The following is a 21,798-nucleotide window of genomic DNA, read 5'->3' as shown; positions in this document are numbered from 1 at the left end:
TGGTGTTGGGAAATCTGGACAGCCACATCTAAAAGAATGCAATTAGAACACTCCCTAACACCATATACAAAGTGAACTCAAAATGGATTAAAGACCTAGATATATGACCAGACACTATAAAACTCTTAGAGGAAAACACAGGCCAAACACTCTCCCACATAAATGACAGCAACATCTCAGATCCACCTCTTAGAATAATGACAGTAAGAACAAAAATAAACAAATGGGACTTAATTAAACTTAGAAGTTTCTGCACAGCAAAGGAAACATCAAACAAAACTAAAAGACAACCCACAGAATGGGAGAAAATCTTTGCAAATGAATCAACTGACAAGGGATTAATCTCCAACATTTATAAACACCTCCTACCGCTCAATACCAAAAAAACAAACAACCCCATCCAAAAATGGGCAGAAGAGCTAAACAGGCAATTCTCCAAGACATACAGATGGCCAAAAAACACATGAAAAGATGTTCAACATCACTCATAACTAGAGAAATGCAAATCAAAACCACTATGAGGTACCACTTTACACCAGCCAGAATGGCCATCATCCAAAAGTCTACAAACAATAAGTGCCAAAGAGGGTGTGGGGAAAAAGGAACCCTCTTACACTGTTGCTGGGATTTTAAATTGGTGCAACCACTGTGGAAAACAGTATGGAGATTCCTCAGAAAACTAAAAATAGAACTACCATTTGATCCAGCAAGCCCACTCCTGGGCATCTAGCAGAGAAAGCCATGACTTGAAAAGACACATGCACTCCAGTGTTCATTTCAGCACTCTTTGCAATAGCCAAGACATGAAACAACCTCAATGCCCATTGACAGAGGAGTGGATCAAGAAGATGTGGTACATATACACAATGGATTATTACTCAGCCATTAAAAGGAACGAAATACCGGCATTTTTAGCAACATGGGTGGACCTAGATTATCATGCTAAGTGAAGTCAGCCATACAATGAGACACCAACATCAAATGCTTTCACTGACATGTGGAATCTGAAAAAAGGACACATTGAACTTCTTTGCAGAACAGATACTGACTCACAGACTTTGAAAAACTTATGGTTTCCAAAGGAGACAGGTTGGGGGGTGGGGGGATGTGCTGGGGGTATGGGATGGAAATCCTATAAAATTGGATTGTGATGATTATTGTACAACTATAAATGTAATAAATTCATTGAGTAATAAAAAAAAAATTCCCTTATCGATACGACTGCTTTCTGTCTACAATAGCAGTTATCAAAAAAAATTAGCAATTGAGCTTCTTTTTCAAATTACCTACAGAATCCATTATTTAAAAGAGACTGTCATTCACAGACAAGATGTTAGAGTAGAATGACTCAAGCTCACCTCCTCTCACAAAAATATCGACATTACAACTAACTGCTGATCAACCATCCACAAATGGACTGGAAACTACAAAGAAAAAAAAAATCCTACACCCAAAGACACAAAACAGACTGTCATTTTATTCATGTATATTAATAAAATTTTAAGGTCATAAGATGTATTTTAAAGACACCTCAGAGTTTTCATTCTAGATTAGTTAATATGCTATTGGTTTCCAATATTTATAAAATCCGGCACATTTGAAAATATATACATGTACATTTTACTGTGACTTTTGTAGCTAAAAATGTAGTTACCCAAAATTTAAATCAAACTTTGTCAGAATCCTGAAGTACTTACCACTCACACTTTTGCAGAATTGGCCAATAAAGGTTAATTCAAGCTTCTTAATATAATATACAAAACCCTTCACAATCTGGGCCCTCTCTACCCTTCCGTCCTCATCTCTCACAACTCCCCGATATGTGCTTACAAACTAACAACATTAAACTGCCTGTAGTTGACTGAACACATCACACTTTATCACACCATGCTGATCTCTCCTCCTAGAATGCAATCTCCTAATTTCACTCTTCACTCAATTTTTATATTCAATTCAGTCATTACTTCCTTCTGAAAGTCACCCCTGGATGCTCTCCTTTTTCTTTCTGCCAATTCTGAGGTAAGTGTCCTTGGGAGCTCTTCCATAAAGCCATATATTTATTTCTATCAATGCATTTACTTTACCGCATTATAATCAGCTATTTGTATATCAATCTTCTTCACTAGGCCAAGACGTCTTTGAGATCAGAGATTATGTCTTAATCATCTTTCTACTCCCCAAAACCTTACACAATAGCTGGAACATGACAGGTAGTCAATAAACACTTGCTAAATAAAAGGTAAGCAGTTTCTTCCACTTACCAAAAGGGCAGAGAAAGCAAGAAACTACAGAGGCCTTTGAATTCCCCGACCCCAAATGCCTTATAATTTGATGCTTTATGAAAAATCAGCAAATTTAACTCAAGTACATTTGGAGGGACTAGTAAATGTCTACTATTATACAAAAGATGTGAGTAATATAAAAGAAAGACGGGACAAGCTTTATCTTCCTGAGAGAGAATACCACATGTAAACCAAAAAACAGATCTCCTACCTCTATGATGAGAGAATGAGCAGGTCAACAAATCCTCTCCAGAAAACAGCCAAAAAACAAACACGTCAGTGCTCTGGAATTCAATCAAAGGTATTCAACAAACTGAGAAGTGTTTATTCGCAAAAACAACTGAACTCTGGATCAGAGGAACGTGAGTCTACAGCAGTCTTTTCTTTGGCTGCTTACAAGTTTACCAAGGGCAGGGAAGACTGTAAAACAGCGGCTTCACCAGCACATCTTGAGGGAGGTAGGCTGTTGTTCTGGAATACTGTCAGTTAAAGGGGAGCTCTCTGCGGCAGCTAACGGCAAGCGCCGACGGCACCTTTAGCCTGAGGTTGCAGAAATTCACGAAGCAAGCAAAAAAATGGCAGACAAGCTAGAATTTGGATTGTACAAGAGTTTGGGGAGAAAAGACAGGCTTAGAGGGTTTAACAAACTATTTGCTAGCCGACGTTAAACAAAGACTGGACGCGTGTGCACCAGAGACTGAAGCAAGCCCGGTCACTCCCATATCCTTAACCAACAGAGCTACGCGCATGTACAGAAGACATGCAAGAGAAACTGGTGGAAAGTAAAGGCCAGGGCAGACTTGAAAATGACTCGTGGGAGTTCCCATCATGGCTCAGCAGTAACGAATCCAACTAGCATCCATGAGGACACAGGTTCAATTCCTGGCCCTGCTCAGGGGGTTAGGGATCCAGCATTGCCATGAGCTATGGTGTAGGTCACAGATGTGGCTTGAATCCTGCATTGCTATGGCTGTGGCGTAGGCCAGCAGCAAGAGCTCCAATTCGACCCCTAGCCTGCGAACTTCCATATGCCACAGGTGAGGCCCTAAAAAGACCACAAGAAAAAAAAAAGGAAAGAAAAGGACTTGTGTTTGCATACACTCCCCAGCCCACACAGATCCATCAGCAATTTGGACCATGTTAGTATCAGCATTAGCCATATCAGTCCAAACTGTGTGAACATAACCTCTGAACAACCCTTGATTGAACACTAAGTTATGCAGAAAGACAAAGCCAAGTTCAAAAATAAAGAAAAAACAATAGACACATTAAGAACCACACAATGTGGAATAAACAGACTTCAAAAATTTAGACCAGGCAAGTTACTAAACAAACAAAACAAAAAACAATTTTTGAGAGAAAAGTCAAAATATATAGAGCTTCTTCAAAATATTATTAAAATGTCCAGTACTCAACAAAAAATTATAAGCAAAAACAAACCAACAAAAAATAGTATGACCCATTCCCAGGAAGAAAAAAGCAAAGAGAAGCTATCTCTGGGTATCCCCAGCTATGAGATTTGGCAAGCAAAACATTCAGAGCAGCTATCATATGTTCAAAGAACTAGTATGGCATATCGAAGTTCCCAGGCTAGGGGTCAAATAAGAGCTGCCGCTGCCGGCCTACACCACAGCCACAGCAACTTGGGATCCAAGCTATGTCTGCCACCTACAACTGCAGCTCACAGGCAATGCCAGATCCTTAACCCACTGACTGAGGCCAGGGATCAAACCCACATCTTCACGGATCCTAGTCAGGTTTGTTACCAATGAGCCATGACAGGAACTCTGGAGACCAAATTTAAAGAATTTAATGAGGAGTTCCCATTGTGGCGCAGCAGAAACAAATTCGACTAGGAACCATGAGGTTATGGGTTCGATCCCTGGCCTCACTCAGTGGATTAAAGATCTGGCATTGCTGTGAGCTGTGGTGCAGGTTGCAGATGCGGCTTGGATCTGGCATTGTTATGGCTGTGGCATAGGCCCAGCTGTAGCTCCAATTCAACCCCTGGCCTGGGAACCTCCATATGCCACAGGCATGGCCCTAGAAAGGACGAAAGACAAAAAAAAAAAAAAATTAATGAAAGTACTATGACAATGACTCAAAGGCCTGAAAATCTCTTAGAGGAAATAAAAATTATTTTTTAAATAGAGACACTAAACATGAAAGGTATAATTATTGAAATAAAAACTTAAGTGGGATTCAACAAAAGACTTCAGATGACAGAGGACAGAACATATGAACCTGAAGATAGTTCAGCACAAAGTATCCATTCTGAAGAGCAGAGGGGCTCTTCAGAAAAAAAAGACTGAAAAGAACTTTAGAGATCTGTGAGATAACACAAAGCCTATCAACATACATGTGATGAGAGTTCTAGAAAAAAGAGAAGCAAAGGCAGAAAAGATTTTGGAAAGATAATGGCTGAAAACATTCTAAACATTCTAAATTGATGAAAAACATCAATTTATCTATCAAAGGAGCCCAGAAAACCCAACACAGATATCAACTCCAAGACATGCCATAATCAAAAGGCTAACAGAGACAAAGAAAAACTCTTAAAAGGAGCAAAAGAAAAATGATTCATCAGTTATAGGAGGAGAATTAAATGATTAACGGGTAGTACCCCATCAGAAAGAATGAGGCCAGGAAAAAAATTGGAATTTAAAACAAACAAAAAAGCTCTCAAATAAGAATTGTATATTAAGCAAAACAGTCCTTTAAAAATGACAGTGAAATAAAGACATTTCCAGGTAAAGATTGAGAGAAACTGTTGCTATCAGAAATGCCTGATGTGAAATACCGAAAAGATTTTCTGGCTGAAAACAAGTCACGCCAGAAAAAAAACAAATCCACTTTTATTTTAAAAGAAATAAAGCATGCTATAAGGTGTAATTATATAGGTAATTACAAAAAACTAAAAATACAGTTGTTCCCTTTTCTTCATTTCTTTTAAACAAATAGGATTGTATACAGCAACAATTCAAGTTGCTTTTAATATGAATGCATAAAAAAGGAAGAAGAAAAAAGAACTATACTGGAGTAAAGTTTCTACAGTATACCAGAATTAACTTAGTACTATTCCGAAGAAGACTGTAATAAGTTAAAAATTCATATTATAACCCCTAAAGTGATCACCATGAAAATAACATAGTAAAAGAAATCAATGAAGGAAATAAAATGGTACAACAGAACTGACAGAATATTCCACCCAAAAACTACAGAATACACATTCCTTTCAAGCACACATGAAACATTTTCTATCATACATCATATGCTGGACCTTAAGTATCAATAAACTAAAAAATACTAAAATTATTAGAGGTAATAATCTGATCATAATGGAATTTATTTAAAGATCCACAAGAGAAAGAAATCTAGGAACACTGGCAAATATTGGTAAATTCAACAACACATTCCCAAATAACCCAAGGATCAAAGAAATCACAAGAAAAAAATTTAAATATATTTTGTATAATGATTTTTTTCCATTATAGCTGATTTACAGTGTTCTGTCAATTTTCTACTGCATAACAAGGTGACCCAGTCAAATATACATGTATACATTCTTTTTTCTCACGTTATCATGCTTAAATATATTTTGAATTGAAGGAAAACAAAAAGAGCATATCAAAATTTATGAAATTCAGTTAAAGCAGTGCTTAGAGGGAAATTTATAGCTTTTAAACACATATCAGAAAACAAGGTCTCAAATTAACAGTCTAAGTTTCCACAGGAGAGAAAAAAGAACACACTAACCCCAAAACAAGAAGAAGGAAAAAAAAAAAAAAAGAAAACCCACAGGAGTAGAAATCAATGAAACAGAAAAAAAAAAATCAATGAAATAATTGATTTTTGGTTCTTTGAAAAGATCAGCAAAATTCACAGCTAGATTCTCCAAGAAAATTGGAGAAAAGATACATGTTATCAAAATAAAGAATGAAAGAAGGAATAGCATTAACAAACAGTAATTTACATGAGTTTTAGAAACAGGAACTTTATATCAACAACTTAGACAATTTAAATGAAATGGACTAATCCTTAGAAACACAAGTATCAAAACTCAAAAAGAAACAGAAAACCTAAATAGAAATAAAAGAGGTGAGGATTCCAAATTACTAATTTAAAATCTTTTGCCACAGAGTTCCCACTGTGGCACAACAGAATCAGTCTCAGGAGCATTAGGATGCAGTGCTCAGGAGCAGTTTTGATCCCCAGCCCGGCACAGTTGGTTAAGGATCCAGCATTGCCACAGCTGCAGCATAGGTCACAACTGCAGCTCAGACCTGATGCCTGGCCTGGAAACTCCATTGGCCACAGGGCTTGCAAATCTCTGATAAAAGACTTGTATCCAGAACATATCAAAAACTATTATAACTCAATAAGACCAAAAAAAAAAAAAAAGCTAAAAAATGGTCAAAAGACTTGAATAGATGTTCCACTAAAGAAAATTTATAAGTGGCTAACAAGCACATGAAAAGCTCAACATCACCTGTATTTAGGAAAATGCAAATTAAAAATCATGAGATACTATTAGACACCCAATAGAATGGCTATAATTAAAATAATGATACCAAGTGTTGATGAGAATGTGGGGAAAACTGGAAACCATACACCTTTTGATTGGAATGTAACTAGTCACTTTCGTAAACATTCTGGCAGTTTCTTAAAAGATTAAAAACAAAGTAAAAACACGCCTTGCACCAAACGTCTAGAGCTTTCCTCACACCCACCAATTCTGCAACTCTACATACACCAACCTGAGTGTCCTAAAATGTAATTCAATTCTGATGCCAACTACCCAGAATTAGTGCAGACCCCACAGTTTAAGGGCTTAGTTTCACACGAGTGCCCCCACCTCAGACACCAGCCCCAAGTCCCAGGCTGCCACCTCTACTTCTGACCAACCAGCTATAGGTCAGGGGTTCCCTCATCCCTTTCCTCAGGTTTGCTAATTTCCTAAAACACCACACAGATCTCAAGAAAACAGTTTACTATTACCGCTTTATGATAAAGGATGCAACTCAGGAACAGACTAGCATTGGGCAAGGGCTGGGCAAAGAGGCGCAAAGCTTCTGCCCTCTGGGAAGGCCGCTCTTCTAGCACCTGGGCTCATCAGTCCAGGAGCTCCAGAAACTGCACTATTCAAGAGTTTGTATAGAGGTCTACTCTCCCCTCCCTCTTCTGGAGGATAGTGAAAATTCCAACCCTCTCACCACTAAGTCTTTCTGATGACCTGTCTCCTCTGAAGCTCTCTAGGGACCCCTTCTAAATCACATGAGAATAAACTCAGGTGCGACCAAAAGGAGCTCATGAGGAATAACAAACGATACGCTTTATCACTCAGCAAATTCCCAGGGTTTTAGGAGTTCTGTCAGCAACCAGGAACCGACACTAATTATATTATACCACACGAGCTTATCGTATGATTCAGCAAGTCCACTCTTAGGAATCTACTCAAGCGAAATTAAAATACATGCTCACACAAAATAATGCCAGCATTACTCGAAATAGCCGAAATGTGGAAATAAGCCAAAAAGTCCATCAATGGATGAATAAATAAAATGTGGCATATCTATATGAGAATACTATTCAGCAATTTAAAAAAACCAAAACACTGACACATGCTACACAGACGAACCTCAAAAATAGTAAGTGAAGGAGTTCCCATATGGCTCAGCAGGTTAAGTACCTGGCATTGTCACTGCAATGGCTTGGGTTGCTCCTGTGGTGCGGGTCTGATCCCCGGCCTGGGAATTCTACATGCCAAAAAAAAAAAAATTTATATAAAATTATTTATATATTATTTATATATAATTTAACTATAGATAGATAGATACACACACACACACCAAGTGAAAGAAGTGGAGTTCCAGCTGTGCCTCAGTGGTGATGAACATGACTAGTACCCATGAGGACACAGGTTTGAGCCCTGGTCTCACTCAATGGATTAAGGATCCAGCGTTGCCATGAGCTGCGGTGTTGCTGTGGCTGTGGCATAGGCGGGCAAGTGCAGCTCAAATTGAAGCCCTAGCCTGGGACTTCCATATGCCACAGGTGTGGCCCTAAAAAGCCAAAATAAATAAATAAAAATAAAAAATAAAAAATAAGTGAAAGAAGCCAGATGCAAAAGACTAGTATATGTATTTATTTCATTTATATTAAATGTCCAGCAGAAACAAAGTACAGAGACAGAAAGCAGGTAAGTGGTTTGCTGGGACTAGGCTGGGAGATGGGTTGACTACAAACAGCTTGAGAGAATTTGGGGAGGGGATGGTTAACGCAGATGTTCTGAAACTGTCTTGTTATAATTTGTACACCTCTATAAATGTATTAAAAATCACTAAATGCTTACAATTGGGTAAAGAAGTTACCTCTTCTGAACTTAAGCAAATGTGATGATTGGACTGTTGTAATCAAGCCTCAAGTCAAAGGATAGCCAAGCAAAAAGAAAGAATCCAGGTTCTTAACGATGTCATCGAGCCACTGATTTGAGACTCCTAGAACCATGTACCTGCAGACATCTTATATGGGAAATAATAAAATTTCCTTAAGGTTAAAAATAAAAGAATATGAAAGTTCTGAGGTATTGGAGAATATGTTAACTTCATTACAGAAAATTTGGGATTATTATCTATATTGACGGCATCAAAGGCAAGAATTCTGGTAGATCTTGAAGGATAAAAGATTATGATGAGATGTAGGGAGAAGAAGCAGAAAAAAGTTTAATTCCTAAGAGTCTGTAATACTGGAATGGATAAACATCAACATTTAACAAGTGCCCACTGCAGTTCCAGTTGTGGTGCAGCAGAAACGAATCTGACTAGGAACCACGAGGTTGCGGGTTCAATCCCCGGCCTTCCTCAGGGGGTTTTGGATCTGGCATTGCCGTGAGCTGTGGTGTAGGCTGCAGACACGGCTCAGATCCTACGTTACTACGTTACAGCTGCCAGCAACTGTAGCTCTGATTAGCCCCCTAGCCTGGGAATCTCCATATGCCTCCGATGCGGCTTTTAAAAAAGCAAAAAACAAACAAACAAACAAGTGCCCTTTAACACTGAGTCAGGCATTACAACATGTATCTTTTACTCCATATGACTCTAGTGGGGGAAGGGGGGAGAATCATTTTACACAAGAAGACACTGAGGACCCTAAAATAAAGCAACTTTTCCAAAAAGTCAAGCAGCTGCCAAAGTGCTGGAGCCAAGACTTTAATCTTCAGTCTCAGGAGTCAGGCTCCAGAACACACTTCTTCCTCTGTGTTACGATGCTAACCCAAGACTTAACATATCCCCAAGTTCAGATCTTTGTAGAGAGTCTCCTGGCACAGATGGGTTTACATTTATATTGCTACACAATGGTTCTTGACTAGCAACTTCCATTTAATCAATAAACTTCAAGGAGTTCCCGTCGTGGCTCAGCTGTTAGCGAACCCGATTAGCATCCACGAGGACGTGGGTTTGATCCCTGGGCTCACTCAGCAGATTAAGGGTCTGGCTGGCATTGCCACGAGCTGTGTGTGTAGGTCACAGACGCGGCTCAGATCCCGCGTTGCTCTGACTCTGGCGTAAGCCAGCGGCCGCAGCTCCAATTAGACCCCTGGCCTAGGAACCTCCACATGCCACAGGTGCGGCCCTCAAAAGACGAAAAGACCAAAAATGAAAAAAAGCAAACTTCCAAACTCCACCCTTCTCTGGTTTTCTTCCCTGCTCTTTCCCACCTACTCGTGACTCGCTGATGTTCACCAGCTCTTGCCTACACCCAGGATCTACCAGCGCTATTGCTGATGACTTCTGACTCCGTCTCACCCACTGAGAAACGTCTCCCTCGTTTTCCTTGACTGACAACTCCCTCCAGGCCAGGACGGATACTTCTCTGGACACACGCAGCCTGCCCTTCCATGCGGCTAATGAGGCGCCCCCACCGCAGCGCAGTCCGCCTGCAGTTCGAGGCTGAGGCCGGATGTCCTCCCTACACGCCCGCACGACACACCCGTATCTATCTTCACAGCACTTCCCACCTCGTATCACCAACGATTACTTACTTTATCCATTTCTCCCACCAAACAAGCTACCTGAGATTTGTCTTATTCACAATCTCCCCGGTACCTAGCAGAGTGCGAGACACGTAATGAATGGGCACTCAAATACTGACTAAACCAATGAACAGAAGAAATACATTTTGCATTAAATTGGAAGGAGACAATTTTGAGAGAAATCACCAGGAATTTATTTGTTCAAATGGGAAAATATGCCAAGAAAGTTTAAGTGACTTAGTCAAGCCGTAGTCACCTGAGTCATCATTCTCTTGCCACAAAATCGTGGTGCCTATTCAATCATGCTGACTGATCTACACTGTGAACCCCAGAAGAAATACAAAAATGGTATCCAGCGAAGAACCATTTCGACGTCACCTACCCCAGCTCTGGCTGACTATTACCACTTTTGGACAACTCTAATGTTAATTATTACCTAATAGTTTTTCTGCCCAGAAGACGAATCTTAATTTGAACCAGTCTTTTCACATGTTCTTCACACACCATAATTCAGCATATATTCATCATGTATCTCTATGCAAAGAACACGAAAGTTGTAATTCATCAGCACTCAAAAAATATATACTTAATTATGTCACATGTCCTTTCAGTTTAACCATACCTCAAATGTCTGCCTTAGTCTGATTCAGGTGAGAAAGACTGCCTGTGAATGCGAGAGGGAGGGAGAGGGAGAGGGACGGACGGACAGACAGAGAGACACTCCAAAGTCGAAACTCCCTCGAGTCCAATGCTAGTGTTTCCGCTGGTTGCTACGCTCCACTGCAATTGTGTTACTGGGCAACAACTCAGAAGCCAAGACAGCCAGCTCATCAAGCAACAAATGAATCAAACCAAGATTTATGAAAGTACTCTGAGACGCAACTTTTTTATACCTTTAACTGAAGTAACCCTTTCTCCTAAGCATGAGATATAGGATTTATAGTAACACTATAAAAATTGCCTAAAACTCCTTTAAAGACATTATTTGAGAGTGATAAGCACTTTCCACAAAGAATGGCTCAGTTTAGGTTCCTCCTAACTCTATTAACTTTAACCCAAAAACAATGTGAAATTATCATATACAGAAAACAAACAACTGGACACTTCATGACTTTAATTTCTTTCTTCCTGGATTATATCTCCGTCAAACTTAAAAGTGCTTGACTACAGAGTCTGTGGTCTTTCCATGACCCAGAGAGGCAGTCCTGATGGAAAAATATACAACTGAGGAGAACTGCTAGTTTATGAGGGCCAAATGAAAGGACTGACAATTTCATAAATTAAATCTTTACTAGGTAAAAAGTAAATGGAAAGGGGCAAGAGGGGGAAATAGGGAAAGAGGAATGGAAGGAGGTGGGGGGGGGAGGAAACAGAGTGGGGGGAGTGTTTTTTTTTAAAAAAAAAAAAAAAAAAAGCAGGCTAGGGGTTGAATCGGAGCTGCAGCTGCCGGCCTACGCCACAGCCACAACCACATGGGATCCAAGCCATGTCTGCAGCCTACGCCACAGCTCACAGGAACGCAGGATCCTTAATCCACTGGCCAGGACCAGGGATCAAACCCACATCCTCATGGATGCTAGCCTGGCTCATAACAATGGGAACTCCAGGAGTATTTTTCATTTATTTATTTATTTAGTCTTTTTGCCATTTCTTAGGCCATTCCTGCGGCATATGGACGCTCCCAAGGCAGGGGTCAAATCAGAACTGAAGACGCCAGCCTACACCACAGCCACAGCAACTCAGGATCGGAGCCACGTCTGCAACCTACACCACGGCTCATGGCAATGCCGGATCCTTAACCCACTAAGCAAGGCCAGGGATCGAACCCGCAACCTCATGGTTCCTAGTTGGATTCGCTAACCACTGCGCCACGACGGGAACTCCCCTAGAAGTATTTTTTAAAACCAAGATTCTACTGAAGAAGAACCAGGAAACTGACCAAACTCCCAAGCCCCTGAGGGAACAGTGCCAGCATTCCTGAGGGAGACCTTATTTCTCATATCGTCATGGGAAATTCTCAAATATTCACACTTTCTAGGAACAGAACCTTTACTTCTAATTCTAAGGAATCCTCTGGAATTTCTTATATATGGCTTAAGGGTGCCCTTCCCTCCTCAGTTACTCTCTCAAGAGATTTTCATTTCCACTGCACTAAGGGAGGAGTGAAAGAAGTAGAAGTGCACATTCCTCCTCGCTAATACACATGTATTCAGCAACTTGTACGGAGAGGACACCAAGGATACACAGCTCCCTGAGATCTGACGTCCTCCCCCTCAAGAGCTTACAGTCTACTCAGGAAGGTAAGACATACATGGAAATGACAAAACAACACAGCACAAAGTATCAAATGAGTATGGCTGACAAACACATTCCACAGGACCTCGGACGTGCAGTTCAGGACACAAGTTACCCCAAAACGTGCCCCTGGGCATTCTGATGTGCATTAAAGGCACTTGAGAAACAGGAGATGCCCAGAGCACGCTGACCCTCCCTTTGCTTCCAGAAAGCGAGAGAGAAAACTCTTATGTGCGAGGTACCCCTTTCTGCACCAGGAAGAAGACATTCTTATTGCCAGAGACAGGGACTCAAAGCCGAGAAGTCCACACAACTTGTTAAACTAACCCTTACCTTGCTAGTCATTTCTCTACAATGCACCCCTCCCTGCCTGACACCCTTGGCTCGCAGGGATCAAGAGGGTAAACACTGACGTACTTACGACCATTCTAGACCCATACGACCCCTCTATTTTTCACTTTTACCACCGTATTCAATAAATAACATGAGATACTCCAATCTTTACTAAAAAAGCCTTTGTGGTAGATGATTTTGCCCGATCATAGGCTGATATAAGTGCTCCAAACACACTTAAGGCAGGCTGGGCTAAGCTGTGATGTGCAGTAGTTTAAGTATATCAAATGCATCAACTCACAATGGGAGAGGTAACCCCACAGTAAGTCAAGGAAGATCTGTAAAAACTTTCTCCTCCAGTCATTTCTTCAGGTCTTCATTCTCCATGTCAAAAAAAATTTTTTTTCAACATTTCTTTTTAAATTTTATGGCCACACCCACAGATATGGAAGTTCCTGGGCCAGGGATTGAATCCAAGCTGCAGCTGCAACCTATGCCACAGCTATGATAACACCAGATCCTTTAACACACTGCCCCAGACTGGGGCTCGAACCCCGAACCTCTGAAGCAACCGGAGCCACTACCATTGACACCATAGCCAGGGACTCCTAAAAAAATTTTTAAATGTGTATGCTTTTCTCCTCTTAATCTGTATCACATTAATTTACTTCTTAGGCCCAGCCAGAGGCCCTAAAAGGGTAAAGAATTTTTCCTCCCTTGCACAGTTGAACTGTATAGAAAGAGTACAACTTAGATCTTAGGAAAGAAGGAAAGAAATCAGGCAAGTTAGGTAGAATGACATGAAAACTGCTAAGAAAAGGAGAAAGCACATCATTTAGAAAAGAGTGAAGAAACCAGTTGGTCAGAGCATAGCTTTTCTACAAAAATATAAACTTGAAAAGGTAAAATGTGATAAGATTTTGAAGAGTTCACATTGGAGTTCCCGTCGTGGCACAGCGGGAACGCATCCAACTGGGAACCATAAGGTTGCGGGTTCGATCCCTGGCCTCACTCAGTGGGTTAAGGATCCAGTGTTGCTGTGAGCTGTGGTGCAGATCGAAGACGTGGCTGGGATCTGATGTTGCTGTGGCCGTGGTATAGGCCAGCAGCTACAGCTCCAATTCGACCCCTAGCCTGGAAACCTCCATATGCTGCAGGTGTAGCCCTAAAAAGCAAAAAAGTAAAATAAAAAATAAATGCGAACTTCAGTCAACAAAAAAGAGTACTTGTGGAAAATTTTTACATAGATTCATATACATTCCCTAAAAGTACATACAGATCAGACAACTTGAGAAAATTACTTGCTGAACCTAATACATTATGTATGACAAAGTTAAAATAAAACTCATTTACTTTCGGCAGAGACAGTACCTAGGAAACACACACACAAAGAATTCTGACAATTCACTAATCCTTCTGTTAAGATTTCATTCCTCTAATCTTTTTGTTGGGATTTCATTCTTCTAAGGTTTTTTTTTTTCTCTTTTTTTGCTTTTTAGAGGTTCCCAGGCCAGGAGTCCAATTGGAGTACAGCTGCCAGCCTACACCACAGCCCACAGCAACACCAGATCCTTAACCCACTGAGCGAGGTCAGGGATCGAACCTGTAACCTCACGGTTCCTAGTCAAATTCATTTCCCCTGTGCCACAACAGGACCTCTTCATTCTTCTAAGCTTTCTTAATTAGAACTTCCCATGACAAAATGCTGATTTCTGATTACTAAGGATTTTATCACACAACATGAGTCATTCTTGATTTTTCTTCTTTGCTTGTTTTGCCTGAATATTTCATTACTGCAACATCAGCATGCAGGAAAGAAAAGGGCAGTAAAGGACTAAACTGACTCATAGGATTTTTAAAATAGCTAGGGCGTGCTGTAAAGAACATAACCCTTAAAAGTTTCAATTCCCATTACTAACAGTTTGATTTCAATGAAGTCTTTTAGTCTCATGGGGTCTCAAATGTTCTCAACTACTTTCTTACATACTTGAAGGGGTACTGCATTCAAAATACCACGAAAAAGTGGTCTAAAAACTAACTACAGGCATAATCATTCCATTGTGCTTCACTTTACTGCATTTCAGACAGTGCCTATTTGACATATGCAGGTTTATGTCAACCCTGTGTTGTCCTACGATGGTTAGCATTTTTAGCAATAAAGTAGTTTTAAGTACTTTTTTAAAACATAATGCTATAGTACATTTAAAAGACTACAGTATGGCGTAAATATAATCTTTAAATGCACTAGAAAACAAAAAGATTCCGGTAATTCGCTTTATTGCAGCGGTCTGAAGCCAAAATCATGGTATCTGCAGAGTATGCCTGTAATTGCCATACAAATAATATCATTAAGGGTTCAGTCAGTATAGAAAGGGTGAGGATATTGACTACACTAAGGTTTAAACACCACCTGTGGACAATAAGGGTTTCGAATCTCCCAATGCTGTTACCTTATTTGATAAAACTCCTGAATACAACCACACTGCATCTCAAAGAAAGGAGAGCACCCCACATACTCCGACCCCTCAAAAATCAAAGGGTAACTCATATCCATTTGCAACTCTCTGGAGAGTCCTATACGACTCTGCAATTTAAAGCATTCTAATAATTCTAAACAAAATGAGTTTGAAACCACAGCTCAGTACAGAAAGTGAGTATGAACTGTAACCACCGAGAGGTTAAACCCATGAATTTACAGAATTCTGAATCTGGATAATTGTAGGCTAGCTACATTTAATTATATTCTAGTTGAATATTAGGCTTGTTTACAGAGATGTTGCTTGGTAACAGAAGCAGTGCTTTAACAATCTACTCAGTTTTAGACCTACCCAAGTGTTTTGTGCTCGAAGTCTGGACGCATGAACTATACACTACACATGAGAAACTAAGTGCAAGTTTCTTGTTATCCTGGACAACTTCGAGGTTTTACTGAAACAATTTCATCACTACAACTAATCTGGCTAAAAGCTTTTACAATACCTGGAAGTGGGCATTTTTAAGAGGTAAGTAGCCATGTATTTTAGTCTTCGACACTAAGTATAGACCCAAGTGTCCACTCAAGCACGCACTCACATACTCTAACATCAGCTCTGTAGCGACGGCCAATGTCACTGTTAGAATCGTCTTCGGGGGCAATGAAAATGGTAGCATCATTTTTTTTCACCACTGAATGTGGATACGTTCAGCCAGTTTTTAAGTTGGGTCTACGCAAGCACCACGCTGAAATGCATTAAAGCTCCGTAAAGAGTTTCACGTGCATTTAACTGGCTGCAGCCTACTTCTCTAACACTCGCTCCAACTGCTTTACGAAAATAACAAAAGAAGAATTCAAGGGCAAGTTGTGAAGAAAAAAGACTCGAGCATTCTAAACCACGGACAAGGGGGCGTTACGTACCAGCTTCACCCACGGTCCTTGCAACGTGCGTGCGGCAATCTTAACAGTGACCGGTGTTGTGGCCGCACTCGCCAGGAGGACACCTCCACCGCTCCAGCCACAGGCACCCTCTACACTCTCCCCGCGGGGGCATTGGGGCCCCTGGAGGCGGCCCGGCACGCGGGGAGCTCGCCCCGCCCGCCACGCCTGGCGAGGTCTGGGCGGCCGCTCGCGGCGCAAGCTGAAGAGGAGGGACAGGAGGAGGAGCGCCGAGGGCGCCCGCCGGGCTCCGGACCCCGGGGGAAATGGGGGTTAGCCCAGGAGAGCGCCGAGGGCGGAGAGGGTGGCGGCCGCGGCGGCGGTGGAGAAAAGCCCCGCTCCTCCTCGGTGGACGCGACTTCTCAAGAGTGCGGGGCCGGGGCCGGGGCCAGAGCCGAAATCCGGCCAGGAAGCCACCCTCGGCCTGCCGCCCGCCGCCCCTCAAACCCGGCGGGGCGGAGTCTCTCGGGAGCTCTCCGGGCGCGCGAAGCAGGAAGTCCCGCCCCCACGCCGACGTCACGGACGCTGGCCGCAGCCGGAGGCGGTTAAGGGGAGGAGGGGAGCGGGCTGAGGCGGGAGCTGCGAGGGCCGCGCGGGAAAGCCGCCGCTGGGCGGTGCTCCGAGAGGGCTCTGGGGACCCGCAGAGATGCTATGAGCTGAAGGAGATGCACAGCTCGGGGCCGGCACTTGCTCCGGGGAGTCTGAGTGACGCGCGCGGCGGAGAGGGAAGTCGCTCTCCCTCGCCGCCTCCCCCCACGCCACGGCTCGAGGGATTTCCCTCCGTTTCGCGCGTCTCCTTCCCTCTCCCCGGCTCTCTCCGTCCTCTTTTCTTCCCTGAGGGCTCCTGCCGCCTCCCCCGCGTGCCTTCGTGCCGACCGTGCAGAGGTCATGGGTCCCGAGGTCTCCTGCCTGCACGCCGGCCGTGGAGCCTCGGCCCACGCGTGGGGAGCCGGCGCAGCCGGAGAGCAAACGGCCAGGTCAGGACCCGGCCTGGGCGCGAGTGCTTCCCGGCGCCTCCCGATCCAGACCCCACTCTGGGTACGTGGTGAACGACTTGTCTTTAGGTTGCAAACTAGAGTTGGAAGACAGGGACGAGCTTTTGAGAGCCACAGTTCGATGCCGAGGGCTGAAAGAAGGTAGGATTTCAGCCTTTCCGAGAGGGAGGTAGGAGATAGAGCTACCCTCCCTTCCCCCACGTTTGTCCCGAGCCTTGGTGAGTTGTCTTACACCGTGTGACACAGCTTCTTCCCGCCGCCACCCCCCTCCTCCAGGGTGTCCAGGCTGTGTTAGGATGAGAAGGGCGACTGAGAGACGACCTTTTTTGTAGAAATGAGAGAAGAGCAATTATATGGGACAGTGAGTTGGGTACTGGAGTGTTGATGGATCTCCTAGATGAGGGAGATACCAGTGAACAGAATATAGAATACGGAAGTAATGCATGCGTGTTTAATATAATAATAGTAGCTCATAGCTGCCGAGCACTTACTGTTAACTACTGGAGCCCTTTTTCAGTTTCTCTTATTGAACTGTCTGTAAGATAGGTGCAATTACTATGATTTTGCAACGTTACTCAAAGCCATTGGTAACGTTGGTATCAATAAACCACATGTTACAGATCATTGGTCAGTGGGAAAAAGGTTATCTCAGGGATCACGAAACCCTGAGGTCAGGCTTCCCATCTGTTTCATTTACTAAATACCAGATGAATCAAGAATTTAAACGTAAAGAATGAAACATAAAAATACTATCAGGCAATGTAGGTGATTATAATCTTGAGCTGAGAAAGGGCTTTTCCAAGTATGAAGCAAGAACCAGAAACCGTAAAAGAAAAAATTGATAAAAATTGACCACATAAAGATTCTAATCTACGCACAGAATTGTAATCTAAACACAAATAATAACCAATGGAAAGTAAATTTGTATCATGTGGGAAAAGAAGGAAAAATATTCCTAAAACACAAAAAGCTCATAGAATATCAACTTTAAGACAACACAATAAATAAAATTGGCAAAGGATATCAATGGAACATCCCAAGCCCAGAAAAACATCTAATTAACAAATGAAAAGATGTTCAATTTCCAAACATCCTTTTTGTCTCTCATTGTAGATAGTGAAATGGGTTTACAATTATTGTCCTGTATTATTGGTGTGAAATTGAAATCGGTACACCTATGTTTACCAAAATTTAACATAAGCATTAGCCTTTGCCCCAACAACCTCATTTCCTAGTCACTTGCTCTAAAAAAAAATTAAAAAAACAGATTTGTGAGGATGTTCTTCACTCCTTTTTATCATAGATGCTTCTAGAAAAAACATAATTACCATCACTAGGTGATCAGTTAAATATTTTATAGTACCAACAGAGAATGAAATACCCTTGAGACATTAAAATGATGTAAATCTCTTTATTTACACAAAAACATGTCCATAGTGTGTAGATTTTTCTCCAAAAAGAGCAGAATACAGTTTAGCATGAATAGTGTCATCCCAACACGAGTATGTATGTGTATGTAAGTGAAGGTAAATACAAAAAGGAAGGATGTCGGACAAAATACCGCTGATTTTTATTTTATCTTTTGGACTTTTCTCTCATTTGAATTGTTCATAATCAATATATCATTTTTATAAAAACAAAATTTTGTTTTAACTAAACATATGCCAGGGGAGCGGGGGACAGTTATCTGTAGACCCTCACAGGTGGATAAACCAGTGTGAAATAATTATTGGAGGGATCTAGGTCTCACCTTTCTAACTGTCGATAGGTTTGATTAATTTACCTAGAGTTGAGAACTCGAACTTATCCCTTGGACACCAGGATTCTGACTGCCACGACTGGACTGAGTATCCTTCCTGTGTGCCCTCTGTGTGCCTCTCATGATAATAATTACCACACCACCATAAGTCCCTTTCCGTCACTAGACTGTCTACTCCTACTACACATACACATCCTTTCTCTACCGTGTGTTTATTTTTCCCTGCTTTATTACCTGTTATCTACTTTATCTCTGTGTGCAGAAGTTTTCATGTAATGAAATGATACAGATAGTAAAGGGATAATTTAACAACTTTATTATGCCAATAAATTTAACAAGTGAAATGGACAGCTTCCTGAAAAAAATTACAAAAAAATTGATGCATAAGGGAAACTAAATCTAATTGTCCCAATATCTATGAAAGAAATTGGATTTATAATCAGAAACCTTCCCACAAAGAAGCCTCCAAGCCTAGATGGCTTCGCCAGTAAATTTAACAGGCATTAAAGAAGTTAAAATACCAGTCCTACACTATTTCATAAAATAGAGCAAGAAAGAACACTGCCAAACTCATAAGGCCAACATAATCCTGATACCAAAACTTGACAAGGACATTTTATAAGAAAATTACAAACCAATATCTCTCATTAATATAATTTTTAAAAATTCTTAAATAATGGCAAAATGAAACTTGCAATACAGAGGACCATGACCAAGGAAAATGAGATGAACATTGAAAAGTCAGTGTAATTCACCACATTAACAGAATGAAAGAAAAAATCAGAGGAGTTCTGTGGTGCAGCGGGTTAAGGATACAGCCTTGTCACTGTAGTGGCTTGGGTTGTGCTGTGGCATGGGTTTGACCCCTGGCCAAAAACTTCCCCTGGGCATGGCCAAAAAAAGAGAAAAGCAAAACAAAATTAGATAGTCTCAGTAGATGATGAAAACGCATTTGACAAAATTCAAAACTCATTCATGTTAAAAACTCTCAGCAACCTGGGAATAGAAGGGAATTTCCTCAATATGATAACATCTTTGAAAAATGTAATGGTAAATTACTAAATCTTTTTCCCCCAAGATCAAGAATAACATAATGTCTGCTCTCACCATTTCTATTTAGAAGGATATTCAAGGTCTCAATGCAATAAAACAACAAGAAAAAGTATAAAGATTGGAAAGACTAGGATTTCCTCATTGCAAAACTATATAAGACAACGCTATATTGCCAAAGGCACACATAAATATACATCAGTGGACAAGAATTCAGGCGCCAAAAATAAAACCTTACATTTATGATCAACTGTCTTTTGACAAAGGTGTGAAGAAATTTGAGTGGGGGAGAGAATAGTTTTCTGATAAATGGTGCTGGGGAAATTGGATATCCATATGGAAAAGAATGAACTTGGACCTCTACCTCCTACTACATACAAATGTTGAATCAAAGATATAAATGTACAAGCTAAAACTATAAAACTCTCAGAAAAAGACACCATTAAGTCTTCACGAAAATGGATTAGGCAATGGTTTCTTAGATGTGACACCAAAAGCACAAAGGAAAAATAAAGTATACTTTATCAAAATTTAAAAACTTCTATGTATCAATGAACTCTCAAGAAAGTTAAATGACAACGTATAGAATGGGAGAAAATATTTGAAAATCATATCTGATAAGGAGTTCCCAGTGTGGCTCAGCAATTAGTGAACCTAACTAGCACCCATGAGGACGCAGTTTCGATCCCTGGCCTCAATCAGTGGGTTAAGGATCTATTGCCCTGAGCTGTGGTATAGGTGGCGGACGAGGCTGGGATCCCGCATTGCTGTGACTGGCATAGGCCAGCGGCTACAGTTCCAATTGGACCCCTAGTTTGGGGACCTCCTTATGCTGCCAGTGTGGGCCTAAAAGACAAAATATATGTATCTGATAAGGGGCTTGTATTCAAGATATATAAAAAAAAACTTAAAATTCAACAATAAAAAGACTACCCAATGTAAAAATGAACAAAAGAATTTGAAAAGAGACTTCTTAGAGTTCTCTTGTGGTGCAGTGGGTTAAGGATCTGATGATGTTACTGCAGCAGCTCTGGTCAGTGCTGTGGCATGGGTTTGATCCCTGGCCTGGGAACTTGCACATGCTGAGGGTGCAGGGGGAAAAAAAAAAAAAGGTGGACAATAACAAGTGAGGATGTGGAGAAATTGGAACCCTCGTACCCCTGTGGTAAGAATGGAAAATGGTAATTTGGGAATAGTTTGGCAGTTCAAGAGGCTAAACATAGTTACCATATGACCCAGCAGTTCCATGTAAATTGGAGACTTATGGTCACACAAATCTGTACACAATTATTCATAGCAACCTTATTCATAATAACCCAAAAGTACAAACAACCCAAATGCCCATTAACTAATGAATGAACAAAATGTACTGTGATCTATGCAATGGAATTATTACTCAGCCAAAAAAAGGAATGAAGTAGTGATTCTTGCTACCACCTGGATGAACCTTGAACACATATGCTAAGTGAAAGACATGTATGATTTCATTGATATGAAATGCCCAAAATTGGCAAATCCATAGGGAAAGAAAATAGCACTTGTCGGGAAGAGGATGGGGACAATGGGGAGTGACTGCTGATGAGTGTTAGGTTTATATTTGGGGTGATAAAAATAATCTGAAATTAGAGGAGTTCCCGTCG

The 21,798-nt window shown here is 41.2% G+C and overlaps 1 protein-coding gene across 4 annotated transcripts in view; it reads right to left on the bottom strand.

Annotated features, from left to right (window-relative positions):
- The window catches only part of CEP83 (centrosomal protein 83), a 139,778-nt gene extending 122,946 nt beyond the window's left edge, over positions 1-16,832 (bottom strand). For 3 of the 4 annotated variants that reach the window (XM_047788278.1, XM_047788279.1, XM_047788281.1), the window contains exon 1: positions 16,337-16,831. The gene's annotated coding sequence lies outside the window, so the exon portion shown is untranslated. Of the gene's footprint in view, positions 1-16,336 lie in introns of all 4 variants that reach the window. The other variant, XM_047788280.1, reaches the window with a different exon arrangement.
- Positions 16,833-21,798: the final 4,966 nt, after the last annotated feature.

The sequence above is a fragment of the Phacochoerus africanus genome, chromosome 7 (genome assembly GCF_016906955.1).
Source record: "Phacochoerus africanus isolate WHEZ1 chromosome 7, ROS_Pafr_v1, whole genome shotgun sequence".
Lineage (NCBI taxonomy): Eukaryota > Metazoa > Chordata > Mammalia > Artiodactyla > Suidae > Phacochoerus > Phacochoerus africanus.
Note: the sequence above shows the minus strand (reverse complement) of the source record. Positions and strands in the feature narration are given on the sequence as shown.